Below are 14,724 nucleotides of genomic sequence, written 5' to 3'. Positions count from 1 at the left end.
CGTTGCCGTGGCCCAGGGTCCCCAGCCCGCGGGCTGCCCCGGCCAGGGCAGGTCCCGCTGGGATGGGTGGAAACACTCAATTCTTCTTGAGCAAAGCGGCATCCCCAGGACACACAGTATTTGGCAATAAGCTCTGCGGGAGACTTAGCCCCTGGACGTATTCAGGCCAGTAACGCTGAGCAATCACAGCAACGAGGAAAGTGGTTTCTAGTCTTACTTGAAACCCTTGAACTTGATACTCCTCCTAAATTCACGCCTTGTTTTCCCTCCGTGAATCAGAGAGCACCTGCAAGATGCTTAGAAATGGCAACTGTGATCCGTCTCTGCTGCGAGAGGCGCCTTGCAGCGCTGCTTGCCACAGACGGGTTTGGGGCATCGCCATCAGCAGACTGCATTGGGGGGGGGGGGGGGTTTGTATTTTTTTCCCCCTTGCATTGCTATGACCATGCAGTATTACATGTGACCATGCCTTTACCGCTTCCCGCGCTGGCTGTCCGCAAGGGCGGTGTTGTCAGCCCACGTGAAACCGGTTTTGCTTGGTGGTTTGTACGGTTCCAGCATGACGCTTGTTTTAAAAGATGTTTGTCTGAAACAACGTGAGTTTGTCTGTAATGTACAGAGCCTGTAAGATGCTCTGTGTGCTGCAGGTTTGAAGCGCTGTAGCACGGGTGCGTTGACTTGGGCGGTGTTACGAGGGGTGTGAGTCACGGTGTGCAAAAACGGGACCAGCTGCGCGCCCAAAGCCAGCTCCAGAGCACTGTACCCAGCTCCCGGGGCAAAGACCGCTCGGGCTCCTCGGAAAGGGAAGAACGGAGGCACCTCAGCTCTGAACGCGCTGAGGGCCAGCCCCGCGTCGCGGCTCCGCTCAGGGTGGCCCTCCGGGCACCGGCAGCACGCCTTGAGTAAACTGGGGGGGAGTGGGGTCCCGGGTCTGCCGGCGACTTCTGGGACCTGCGCAGCCACTTCCCCGCCTCCAAAACGGGGGCGATGATAACTTTATTTGCAAAGTCTCGTGAAGTCTGAACTTACTACACGAGTGCGGTGCAGGACTGAGAGGGCAGGTTGCTCCGCGGCTCCTGCCGTGCCCGCGCAGGGCCCCAGCACCGCACGCCGGCCAGTCGGGAGCAGGGAGCGCTCAGTGCCGTGTCAGGATCAGGCCCGTTAGGCCCCTGCATGCTCCCCCTCACCGCCATTTCAGCGGGAGCAGAACAAGGCCCTGGAGGCTTAAAAAAAAAAAAAAAAAAAAAAAAAATCAGTGAAAATCATCTGGCTGGGCTTCCCAAGGGAATTACAGTTTTACTAAACCTCATCACCATATTTGCTGCCATCCACTGAACCTTATCCGTCCGTGATCCAAGTCTTCTGCCTCTCAGTGAGCCGGATTTTTTTTCTGGCTAAGGTGCACGTGGATAAAGCCCGACTGCAGGGATTTCAGAATTGCCAAACACACCGGGGCAGGAAGCAGCTCCGGTTACCTCTGAATTAACAATCTAATTTTAAATATGCTGGGAGCCTGTGTTTCATTAGAGCTAGTATAATGCTAGTGGTATGCGCGCTATTTAAAGTTTCATAGAGGCATTGCCGTCCCGAGCTAGCCGGGGTCCTGCAGCCCGTGCAGACGCAGAGGGAATGAATGGACGCAAACTACTAAATAAGTTTTAACGTGCAGAAGGATCATTTTCTCCTTTCTTTCTCACTCCAACCCCGTCCACGCAGACCCTTACGCAAAACAGCTGTGTGCTCTTGCATCCTGCAGTAATAGAGACTATGCACAGAGATTATTTTTATCTCCCACTGAAAAAACGCTACCTGAATTCTCATTTTGAGTAGCTTCCACTGAAAATAAAATAAGCTAGAGAATAATTTGAGCAACAGAGAGTTTAGTTAAAACGCAGTATCATTTAAAACAGTAAGCTCTAAGTCAGCATTTGGAGCTCAGTCACTGTTTCAGATTACTGTTCAGTGCTGTCTTTGTGTTAGGCGGTGGTCAGCTGGGGGAAGAATGTGCTTTTAGAGTCTAAATAGTGTAAGATGGAAGTTTTTGAGACCAAGAGCATAAAAAAACATAATGCAACTGTAAATTTATTTACGAGTAGCACATGTTTGAATGCGGACGCAGCTACTGCTATGTAAGCATAATGAGCATATAGCTAACATTGTTTTCAATTTCTTTTCCTCCAAAGCTTAGACTTTTGACTTATAATATGTATATTTGCTTTTTTAAAAAAATATATGATTAGGGTTAACAAAGCATCCATTGCTTTGTGGGTTGTACTTCTGATTGTGCTGGGCTGTTAGCTTTAAGCAATTTGTGTGCTTGTGTTATTTTATTAAAGCAAAAGTCTTCTTGAGACAAACGCGGTAAAGGTAAAAATCCTTTTTTTGTAGTGTGAAGCAGATTGTGTGGTATGCATTTGGAAAATGTCCAATGTCGGTTGAAAAAAAAAAAACAAAAAACCTGGGGCTAAATTGCTTGACAGAACTGCTGATGTCTAAGGCAGTGGCTTTTTAGCACATGGGTTACAGGCTTAACTCATGCCGAAATAGAAGCTCAGATTCCCCTAAACAGCCTCTTACTCTGCATCTCTTCACTATTGTACAAGACCGATGTGAAATTAGTCTTGTGTTTTCTATGTTCAGCATAGTATGTACTGTACTCTGTAACAGGAAGCGGCTGCAAGTCCTCAAAGAAATATGAACATATTTTAAAACAGCAATAATTACCAATGTAAAGCAAATGAGCATGTTGGGGAGAGAGCAGGGAGACAGTTGATGAAGAGACGGTTGTGAACACGCTGGCGTCAAGCGCTGCTATGGTACCCGGGGAGCAGAATCCCGCACTGCAGAAGGCCACCGGTCCTTGAGACTGGGCTTCACGTTTGCAGAAAACTTGCCGATGTAGGATTGCTCCGCCTTACGGTGGAAACTTATCTAAACATCCCGAGTCCTTATACGATGCAGTTTTTTCATGGTAGTCTTAAGGGTAAGTTATTGCAAACACCGCTCCTCGTCAAAGAGAGCGAAGCTTTCAACAGATGTGAGAAAAACCTGTCACAGTCACACAAAGAAAGGCGAATGTCTGTTGCAGCAGTCTCTTTAATCCCATGTACGCTGCTACTACTGGGATTCAACAAGAGCAGAAAATAGAACAAGTGAATCTGCTTTTCCGATGGAAGGAAACAGGAGTCAGCTCTGTTGGAAACCTGTTTGCACACTGTCACCGTGTGTCAGTACCGACCGGTTCCTGTAGCATGGCAGGCAGCGTTACAGAGGCAGGTTATGCCTTGGTGTGCGTTCAGGCACTCGAGGTCCAACCGCAGCCCGTTACCCCAGTGCAGCGTGGTCTCGCTGCTCAGGCTCCCGTGAGCAGGAGGCAGCGCTGACCCCATCAGCTCCCAAGGGCCCGCGGTGTGTCTGCAGGGCGGGTCGGGGAGGTACTGTGAATGACCGACGTGGAGGTACTTAAGTTCTGTTCCTGATGGCCGCTGTAACTGTGAAAATTAACCAGACCTGCTGTGATAAATTTGGTTATTTAAGGTTTATTTGGTTAATTTTTTATAAGTGAAAACTGAAAAGATGAAAGAGAATTGTAATATGAAAGCAACTGCTGTAAATACTGTACGAATGAATAAAATCTAAAACTTATGTCAGTTTTTTCCTAACCTGCATTGCTGTCGAGTTACTGCCTCTGCGTCCGGCACCGTAGCTCAGAGGGTCCTGCGTCTTGTCCGGCTCCGGATCCAGTCCAGACCAACACCAGTTGTTTCACTGATAAATGGGAATATTTTGTGTGTCGTGCCTGTCCTTGGAGCACTTTCCCACCCTGTTCCCACTCACTGACTAGCGCTGTCGTCTTCAGAAGCGTAAATATCCTTGGAGCTGCATCTTGGAAATCCGGAGGCAGCCCGAGGCCTCGTGGTCCGAGTTTGCAATGTGCTAATAATTTCTCTTCATTTTGCCTGTGCGTTTCCATACGTTAAAAGCTGGCCCAGATGTTCCCCACCATCCGCCTGTGAGGCCTGCACACGGTCGTATCTGGCCCTCTCTTAAGCTTCAAGGCTTTTCTCCTCGTGGCATCGCTGTGGGGCAGGCAGGCGTTAGCCTCCAGCTTGGGGAGGGGGAATTGGGCTCCAGCCTTCGGTCCAGCTAGGTACAGTTGGAGTAAACGGATCACTACCGCTGTGCGGCTCCCCGGCTCGGCGTCTCTGCCACCCTGGCGAAGCGGCACTAGAAGCATCGCGCCCAGTGAAACGCCCGCCGAGGCTGCGTACGTGAGCAGGTGAAGTCCTCGTCCAAGCCGCGCGCTTGGAGTGTTTGGGACGTGCAGGCTCTTCGCGGCGGTCGTCTGCCGAGCTGCCAGGTAGCAGAGCGGAGTATAAGGTCAGCGTGTTTGCAGGATGACTCCGGCCCCATCACTCGTCCGTGTTATCGAGCTGCACAGGCACCGCAGAGCAGGGTCCCCCTCCCAGGATGGGTACGTAACACAGCACCACTGCGGACAGATCGTGGCGTTTATGTATTGTAGGATTTCTGGAGGGGGCAACTATAAATTTGTTCATTTGCACAAGCTGCTTTATTGCAAAGCTACCAACCACCCCAAAAAATGATTTCGCAAAATGACAGAAGAGCAACAGCCAAAGCCGTGTTTGGTTCAGAAGCTGCGCTGTGCGTCTGATGTGTGCCTTAAAGCACCGTCGCTAGCGGGCAGCTGGGCTCTGACTCGCCACTTAAAAGCAGCCCGGAGGCTCAGACTGGGGAAAAGTAGGCCCTGCAGGCTGATGGGTCAATGTGTTTTTGAGTTGATCAGAAATTTGACATCAAATTTGGGTAACTCATTTTTGTTTGGTTGCCCAGATCCATTTTAATACTGAGTCTTTAAAAACACAATCTGTAAAATTTGGAAGTATTTATCAAAAAGATAGAATAGTCAATTTTTGATTGATCATTCTTGGACAACATGGGGAAGAATACACCGATCATCCATTTTTACTGGGAATTACTAATTTTGCAGTTTGAGAGGAAACCCCTACTTGACCTCAGCCTCTGTCCCTCCTTGCTCTCCGCAGCAACGCTGGCTTTTGCAGTCCTAGTGAGGACTGCTTCCCGTTTGGGGGGAGGAGGGAGGGCAGAAAACCCTGCTTTTGAACTCGTATCTGAGCAGAGGCTGCAGATGTGTCCATGGACGTGTTGAAGGAGAATAACATGCTAACCTGAATATTTAGGTACCCTTTGGACAGGCAGAGATGGTCTGAACACGTAACCGGCCGCTCCCACAAGCATCCTTTGGGCCATTCCTGGGCAGGACACACAAATACATATAGAAGGGTTTTAAAATCCCGCCCGGGGGCTGAGTGCTGGCTCCTCGAGAGCCGGGCTGGGAGGGACTCTCGCGCTCCTGTTTCCTGCACCCCCAGGCCACACAGCCCCTTTCTGGCCTCCTTTCCTTCCCCTTGCTTTGTATGATTTTATATAAATTATTAAAATTCCCTGGGAGAAGGCCTCCCCCCTCGTTCGCCCACCCTCCCCAGTGCCTGCCCCATGCTCTAAGACTAGACGGGACTCTGCGATGCCTTCCCCTCTTGCTGGCTCCCTAGCACACCAGTTACTTATACTCACCTTAATCCGGCCTAAAAAAAAGGGATGTGGCAAAGCCAAACCAACCCACGTCACGCTGCCGTCCCCGCCGTGACGGTGCCCTGCCCTCGGCAGCACGAGCACGCGGCAGCTCCACGCCGCTGGCTGCCTTTGCCCGGTTGGGCAAACAGGGCGCTGGGGCCGGTGCTGGGGGCAGGGGTGGGCTGGGGAGAGAACGGGGAGGACAGGTCCATACTGGGGAGGGGGGTAAAGGCACGGTGAGTGGGATGTGGGGCGTGCTGGGGAGCCGAGGGCCATGCAGGAGGAGGCTGCGGGGAGCTGGGGGGCTTGGGAGAAGTTGGGGGCATTACAGCGGGGTGGCGGTGACCTGCTCGTGAGTGTCCCTGTTTGACCATCTCGTGTGACTGCTCCAGTTAATTTGGAGCACTCAGCAGGCCTGGATGCCCGAGTCGCTACCTTCACAGCCCTTGCACAGCTTCTGCCCACTTCTGAAGGCCCCAGAGTTGCCTCCAGCACTCTTCGTGGCCCCATAGCTACACGACCCGGTGCCTACTTCATATCTAGGCTTCACTGGGAGTCACAAATTGGACCTCCTCATGCTTATCTCACCAGCAAGGCCTCACTGGAGGGATGTATGCCGAGCATATCTAATGCCACAGAAACCACACAGCAGAGAAGCACAGCCCGCTCACCCAGCAGCCTCATGGTGAAGCACTCACCACAGCTCTCGTGTCCATGGTCAGTGAATGTGTAACTAGGCCAAGTAACATGGGACCACTGCAACAGGAAAGAAATGGTGAGAACCTCACCACAAAATATTCCACTACTTGGGTTTAAGGAAAAAAAAAAAAAAAAAAAATCTGTGCAGCGAGCTAGTCTAGCACCTTCCTGCAAAGAACAAATTTGGTCTGTATTTTGGAAAAATGCTCTAATAATTAGGTGCCCAGCTCTTCCCAAGGGTTTTTTAGGAATCCCCAACACTTGGCATAAAGTGTGGCTTGCAGCAGGACAGAAAGGAGGATTATATGACCTAATGTCTTATGGTTGCTCCCCCCCCGTACAGGCTCAGGGGTGCTCTGAAGAGGCGAAGCAGGGTGTATTTGGGATATGCTGAGTGTGCAGCAATGAATGTGGTTAGCATACTCACCTCAGTGAGACCTGTGGCAGGAGCTCAGCTGGCAGGACACCAGTTTCACTTCTGTCCCCAGGCAGCTGCTCCCGTTGACAGGCCAGCCCACCATTGCCTACCGAACTCACAGAAAACCCTCACATGTCCACTTGGCTTCAGCCAAACGAGCCTCTGCTAAATCTAGCCATAGCCAGGGTCTGCTTGCAGTACTCCTGAGCGTGTGCGGGACTCGACCTCGGTCCTTTTGCCTGTTCGGCTGCTTTGCCATGCTCGCTGGTAGCTGGTGTCCTTTCCCAGTTTCCATCTCTGCTCCCTTAAGCAGCTCCGTTTTTACACCACCACCTGCTCCTCAGTTATACGTACACAGGTACCACAAATACTGACTCTGCCTTTTTGATAAATAGGAAAAAGTAGTGTTTTCCAGTGCATGTGTCTTTTCCCAAAGACTGTGTTGCAGCTAATTATAACATTGGTGACCAAAAAAAGCAAAGCAAAACAGACGCTCGTTACTTCCCCATCATCTGAAGACAGCCACACTCCTCTGGGAAGCAAAGACCTCTGCGAAAACTTCCTTTTGAAATGGATACCTCATCAAGCAGGCGAAGCCGCCACCGGATGGTTGCTAAGCTCGCTGAAATCCTCGCAGCCCACACGTTGGCATCAGGCTTATGTCTTATTGCCAGGACACGTTCAGCGTGTGAACCCTGGCAGTGCTTGCCACCTAAGCTTTCCAGGTCGATCTTGCCCAGGAGATGAAGCAAACCCGGAGAGTCTGTCCAGGGGCACAGCTGGATCTCAACTCTGTCACTTAACAGTAATTCTATAAAATGGGGTGATTTCGACTATCAGTATTGTAGGAAGTTGGAGCAAAAAGGTTTCATGTATGTGGTCATGCGTGCTAACGCAATTTCTTACAAACTTTGTACCTCTTGAAGAAATTAACCCCTTAATTTCTCTGAGCTACATTTCCTTTCTCTTCTTTGCTTGACTGCATTTTTAACACCTGAGGTCAGTTATACCAGAAGAGAAACGAGCGCTGTCGGGAGATTCATCTTTTCTTCATATGGGTGTCTAAAGCAGGTCAGCTGAATCATGCTCTAGCCGTGCTCATTTCCCTGCATTAATGACTAGTCCAAGGTGTCTAGACCAGCCCAGTGGCAGATGTCTGTACGATAAACATCTAAGGTGAGATAAATCCTGACACAGTGTCTATCTAAAAAAGCTTAATTGTCCATGAGAACTCAGGGAAGCTGAAGAACAAATGATGTCTATTTTATCAGCAAACGTTCACTGGGGCTTTAATGGTAACTGACTGTATTCAGCAGTCACCTGAACTTAAAGCCTTAACAGTGAACCCTGCTCCTAGAAATAATATCTGGTGTGGTTGTTAATGACTCAAAGGTTTGGTGCTGTGGTAAAGACAAATTACTTGCCAAAACTCAACTAGTTTATAGCCTTGTCAAACTGCTACTGCTTTGGTTACCTGCAGCTACTAAGGAGAGTATGAAAATCAACTGATTACCAGTATAATTTATATTACAGTCTAATTACATTCTCTTAGATTTTTTTCTAAGCAGGAAAGAACTGATGGAGTAGGCAAAGAAGAATGAAGAACCTACTTCTTTGTGTTTCTCTGCAGAGCACTAAGTGGGATGGAAGCAGGGAAGATTACAGCAAACCGAATTACCTTTCCCGACTCCTCTTCATTCGTTATCAGTCATATTTTGCTTTGTAGTTACCCTGAATAATAGCCACAAAAAAAACCAGGATCATTCTTCCAAATTGCAACTTCCAAATGCTTCCAGATCATTTAGGGCCTATGGCAGGTTACATCTGATGGGCTAATTTATGACAGATGCTCCTAGAGGAGCCTGAGTTGAAGAGACCTTGCTTCTCAAGCGCAGGGGAGAATGGTCTGTACGATGAATGTGGCGTCTGAGATGAATCTTCTGCATTCTCTTCCCTGTGGGAAGGTGCAGAAAAGCAAGATCAAAAAAGTAGATATTCACTATTAACAGGCTGTGGCTTCCCTCGGCACTTCTCTAATGAACCGCTGTTAAAGGCTGGGAGCTCTCAGCATCACTGCAGTCCGGTTAGAGGGAGGTCAAGCCTTCGAGCCCAAGAGGATCAAACCAGAAGGCAAACTTGGGGCTGGGTCTTCTCCTTCTCCGATATGGATTTTCTTTTTCTTTTTCATGGCTGTAGAGGAGCTGAGCAATCCGACAGGTGCTTGCAGGGTAGTTAGGGCTGTTCAGACTGCTTTCATCTGCAAAAAGCCGCTGCCTTGAAAAACAACCTTGTGCTACATGTAAAACTTGCACAAACAGCCAGGTTTTTGCTCTGGCTCAGGAGGTGGGTGAGACAAAGTAAAAATGGGAGACTTTGTGCCCAGGCTTTTAAAGCTGAATGCATGGCATGTACCAGGGGAGCAGGCTTATGTCTGCCGCTACGGATGCCCTCCGGCAAGCCTTCTCCTGCTAACGCTGATTGCATATAGTAAATCTTGTTGTGGAGATACACAGACACAAGCGCACAACAGAGAAGCAGTTCTTCCTTTCATTTTAGTGCAGTATATCCAGCGAATCGTTACCTAAAATAACTTTGAGGTTAACCACAGAAAAAAATAAAGCAATACATTTTATGGGGTTCTGCTTCAAAGTTATTACAAAGATTAGCTTTCTGTTCAACATATTCTCTAATGCAAAAACAATGAGGCCTAAAAAAAGCTTTTTGTGATGATTAGACTATGCTTGTACATCAGTTTATCTAACATCTCATTAAAATACGTACATTTCTATCACAAAACTAAAAATTTTCCCTTATGAATGCACAGATGTATATTATGCAGCCACTTCTCCCACTGTGTCTACTGTAGGAAACCCGAGGGAAGATATTCCTTTCGCATTGCTATGTGTGGTGCATGGTGTTCAAAGGACAGGGAAAATCACACTGACTTACCAGTACTTTCATTCCTATTAAGTTTCTGGATGTTATTACATGGAAGGGGAGTTTCTCGTTCAGGTTTTCAGAAGGAAATTGACTGCACACTCATCGGAGCGTATTGCAGGTAATGTTCAAGGTCTTCGGAGGAGTGGAGAGTTGACAAAAGAGTGAGTAAATGAAAAAAATGGAAATCCTTGCCAAAAAAAAAAAAAAAAAATCACACAACTGGTTTCTACAAATGCAATAATTCAAAACCTTTCCAGTATCTGACATGCTATTTTGGTTCCTAGGCTGCACTAATTTGCATGGCGGGCACTTGGACACATTAAACTAGAGCTAAAAATGTCCTTGATGTGCTATTAAATTTTCACAAGGCTGAAGTTTTTCTCACTAGTGATGCTAGAGCTGAACTTTTTATGATTGCAATATTAGTCTCCTGAATGTCAGACTATACCTGTGATTATGACGTGCAAACACCTTCAATCTGGCCACCAGGAAGATGACTGCAATTCCAATTCATGTTTCAGGTCAATGCATTGCTCACAAACAGTTTTTGAGATTTTTAGGCATCTTGGCAAGATTCCTTCACTGCGACTTGCAAAAATATTGCATTAACTGAAGACAGATGCTTATTTTTTCCCTCATTCTAATACAAACACAATAGTTTGTGGTAAAAATAGTAATGCTCTCTATAAATACAAAGGACATGATTCAGCTGGCTAAACATAAGCATTTAGCATCATTTGCGACACGCTGTGTTTACATGGCTTGAACTGAGCCCAACCAGACTGTGTGCACTGCTTTGGGGGAGTTCATGAGCTGGAGAGGCAAGGCATGTTGTCGTCCTCTCCTTCACTCTCAGGCTGAGTCATTTAAGGTTATTATATGGTATTTTTGCTTAGTAAATGTGAATAACTCACACAGATATAGCTTGAGCATTTACAAGTTACACAGTTTGAAAAAAATGAATGTCCTATCCTCCTTAGGGATTGTTTGTCTTCCTAGAGCCTGAACATGTCAGAGAAGCACAATTCCATCACGAGATTATCTAGAATTTCTTCAGTATCCTATTTATTAATATCACTGTCATGGCACCTCTGGTTTAAGAAATATGCCCTGCCTGCGGGTAATTAAACATAAATATAGATTTTAATGGGAAAATAGTAGTGATATGAGCAGGATATATAATACAACAGTTCCTTTGTCTGTTGCTCATTTAAGCAAAATTAATCAAAACACTTCAATATGCTAATAAACAGCAAAATTATTCATTGAGATGGTTGTTCCTTCACTGTGTCACAGTGTCAGGATTTGTCACCAAAGCTTCTACACAGATTATCAGTACTTTTTGCATATATAAAGAAGTCTTAAGGGAAAACAGCACAGGATCTTGAACTGTAGAAAAACTGACTGTACATGTCAGATATATAAGAACTGTGAATTTAACAAACCTTGAACATGGAATATTGTATCTAAGTCTAACCATCTTATTTTCCTTCCTGTACTCTAAAACTCTAAAGCTATTTTTAAAAATTATATGATTACACTGAAGAAATATTTTTTCATCCATGTACAACAGCCTAATTCTTTCTGTATGTAACTAGATATTTAATTGAAGGGTATGAAGTATTCTGTAAGCGCTAAGGTGGCTGGCCAGAAGCCACAGAGCTATTGCTTGCAGCATTCTGTATTAATGTATAAAATCTATGTTATGTAAAGAATAAGGTCTAAGTGGGGGATGATGTTCAAGACTGTTTGTTTGTTCCCCTTCCACCCATTTAGGGAATGTTGCACACAGATTTTCTTACACCTGTTTGCATTTATTTTACCACTAAAGTACACAGTTTAATAAAGGTTACGTGACTTACAAATTTGTAGTTTGCTTAAGAAGACAAGTTCAAGCCATCTTCGCTCTAGGGCATCCAGCTCTGCAGCATATGTGTAAAACCAGAGTGGACATAACTGGGATGCACTCTTCAGGGCATAGGTCCCTGACACACGGTGAGCCAACAGCAGCTCACTGCGGCCAAAATAGGGAGGTCCTGGTCCCCATTTCCCCTTTTCCCCACTGCTGGCCACAGGATTGCCAGCTCTGCTGATCATATGGCTTCCCCATGAGCCAATTCAACTCACTGGAAAGAGACTCAGCAGAAAATTAACTCAACAGAAAAAAAGAGATGTAGTTTAGCTGGCCATGGCAGGGTCCAATAAATGCCAGGACAGGGACAGGGACAGCACTGTGCGGGGAGCAAGACAGAAGGATGGGAAGAGCTAAACTGTCCCGTTTAATTGGCTTCTGACTCCCTCCAGAAAACTCAGGTCCAATCTTCACTTGATTAAGCCAACACTAACTCTGCCATCTGCGTATATTTTAAGAGCTGAAGCAGGTGGACCAGAGTATCTTTCTCTTCCCTCCTTCCCTTCAGGAGCACGCACTGAGTGAGGCTTTACAGGGATTCCTGCGGATCTATGAATCTAACCGAGGTATTATAGCAGGGAATTTGTACAGAGCTTCTTGCAGGACATTCACTGGAATAATACCTTCCTGAATGGCTTTTGCAGCCTGTCCTGTGCTCCCTGCTATTTTGACATCATTGGGCTACTGAAATTGCACTAAGAATGAATTCTTGCTATGAGCACGGAAGCATTTGCTGAAATTTAGTATAGTAACGTTATTAGTTTTTGGGGATATGAAGTTCATAGAAGTGAGATATCTATCTCAGTGTCATTTTCCTGGTAGAATATTTTAATTAAAGAAAGCCTTTTAGTTCCTACTTAACTGTTACTTCTGGGAATGCTACCAGGGTTAGACATTTAAGTTGTAAATGCCAAGTATTCAGTTAATCCTGCTTAGTCTAATAAAGCCTATTTATTACTTCTACCCACAAACTGTCTCCATTATTACAAGTTCAAAGCTTTGAAACGGTCATTTTAATTCCCAACCCACATTTAATATAGAAACGGAAGAAGAAGCTACTTAGTTCTGGCACTGGAGTCCTTGGGGACGGACTGTCAGAGATCATGTTTTCCCCTGTGGCCGTGCACTTAAGCTCAGAGATGGTAGTACCTGTAGATAGTTCAAGGATGCTGATGCTTCTCGTGCTCTGCATGGATGGGCATACTGGGTCACATTTCCTGCTCCCCGGGTTCCCCTCACCTGCAAAATCACTGGGTGAAAGGCCGAAGAAAAAGAAGTGAAGAGCAGAGGCCCGTTATCGCAGCAAGCGATTTCTCTTACTCCTCCGAGTGACTGTCCGTAATGGCTGTTCCGCTGTGGGTGACTCCAAAGCAAGTCTATAGAGGAGCAGCATGTCAGAGTCTAAGGAAAACAAGAAATGTAAGACCATTTCCCACAGAAATCTATATCTGATCCAGGGTGCCTTGATAATGGCTTCATGTATGGAAGGAATGGTGCTCCAGATAGCAATGTTACAGATGTCCAGGCTGGAAATACTCTTGAGAAAAGCCAAAGATATTATCTTAGTTCCTGTGCTCGTGACTAGTATCATTGCCAGAAGATCCACCTTCACAATCCCATGCCATACCCTGATGCAATGAGAGAACCACTTATTTCCTAGCCAGAAACCTCTGTGCCATTTGATCTTTCCACAAAGAATTGATCCAAAAACCTTGGTTCTCTGCAAGTAAAAAGAAGAGCCATCCCACTGCACAGTGTGAGCAGGAATGCCTCTGCCTTTAAGCAATAAGGTTTCTGAAAGAGTGCTGGTATACAGACCTGATCGCTAAGGTGAAATTTCAGATAGTCTCAGGCAACAATTCGTGGTGCACTCTGAAAAGCACTCTTGAAGGGATGCTGTAAATAATCCCCTGTTACATGATCAGTCTCCTCTAATCCTCCTGCAGATGCCAAAGCTACCAAGAAGGCTTGAGGCTTTGGATCCCTGGCCTGATGTCCGTGTACAAAATTATCAATATTGAAGGGTTCCAAAACTCTACCGTTACTTCCTTAATTGTGGGAAGTAAAAGGCCATAGGCTCCTTCATGGCATCTTCCTCTGTTCGGAGTCCAGAGTCTTCCGTGCAGGGTTCCTTTAGCCTCTGTTTTACCTCCTGGATTCTCTCATATCACTAGTCTTTGCAGAACAGAACCCACATTTTTCAATTGCATATCCAGAGGTGTTTTAAAACTGACTTTTCATCCAATAGCTTTACGAACGAGGCAACCTGATTACCTGCTTCCTCTTTTCTCCAAGGCTGGGAAAGAAAATATTTGGTGATTAAACAGTCTAAAACGTGAGACTCACCTAGGTAGTAAAAGGGTTTAGATTCCACAGTTTCCTCACTATTACTAATGTGTTCAGCTGCATCACAGGCAGGACACTCCTCATAGCTGGCAGAACTGAAAAAAACCCACATATAGAAAGAGACTTTGCTGCTGCTGGGAGAAGAATGTCCTTGGGCTAAGAAACCAAAAAAAACATCATTGGGAAATGTTAGGTAGTGAAGTATCAATGAGCAAAAAGGAGCAGGAGTTGGGGGGGGGGGGATGAATAACACCTATTGCAAAGATGTTATCAAAAAAAGTGAAATATTAGAAAGCTAGAAATGAGTTTTAAGGCCAAGAGGTGATACAAAAATAGCAGAAATGCTCACTGTAGAGTCAGAAGGTGAGGGAGGGTAAGCGGAGACATGAAAGTGCACGTTTGTCTCTACCATTAGTGCAGGGCATGAAGAAGAAGAGCGCAGAGCATGCATAATACAGGAGTGATGCTGAGAGAAAAGCCTTCCGCTCAAGGGCAAGAGATATGCACTTCAGAGGTTTGTACCTACAGGCAACTACACAACAGACAGCTAACTCTACCCTTGTCCAATTTACTCTCTTGATTTACATACAATGACGTGTTTAAAACAGTGGAGCATTCACTGGATTGGAGACTGGAATCACAATCTCTGCTCTCCTATGGGATACGGTATCTTGGAGATTAGACAGTCACTCTTTTTTTTTTTTTAATTCTTTCTCCAGCAAGGCAAATATTGATTAGCACATACGCAGTGGGCCAACCCCAAGAGGAAGCACAGAAAGGTCCTCTGCAGAAC

General features: G+C 46.3%; 1 long non-coding RNA gene across 1 annotated transcript; it reads right to left on the bottom strand.

Annotated features, from left to right (window-relative positions):
• Nucleotides 1-575: 575 nt before the first annotated feature.
• LOC112990791 (uncharacterized) lies at nucleotides 576-14,106 on the bottom strand. The gene is made up of 3 exons (XR_003261158.2): nucleotides 6,315-14,106; nucleotides 5,211-5,294; nucleotides 576-4,492 (listed from the first exon to the last, which is right to left on the bottom strand). It is a non-coding gene; the product is annotated as an uncharacterized LOC112990791 (long non-coding RNA).
• Between the last annotated feature and the right edge of the window lie 618 nt (nucleotides 14,107-14,724).

Source organism: Dromaius novaehollandiae, chromosome 4 (assembly GCF_036370855.1).
Source record: "Dromaius novaehollandiae isolate bDroNov1 chromosome 4, bDroNov1.hap1, whole genome shotgun sequence".
In the NCBI taxonomy this organism is placed as follows: domain Eukaryota; kingdom Metazoa; phylum Chordata; class Aves; order Casuariiformes; family Dromaiidae; genus Dromaius; species Dromaius novaehollandiae.
This window is presented reverse-complemented; position numbering and strand designations above follow the sequence as displayed.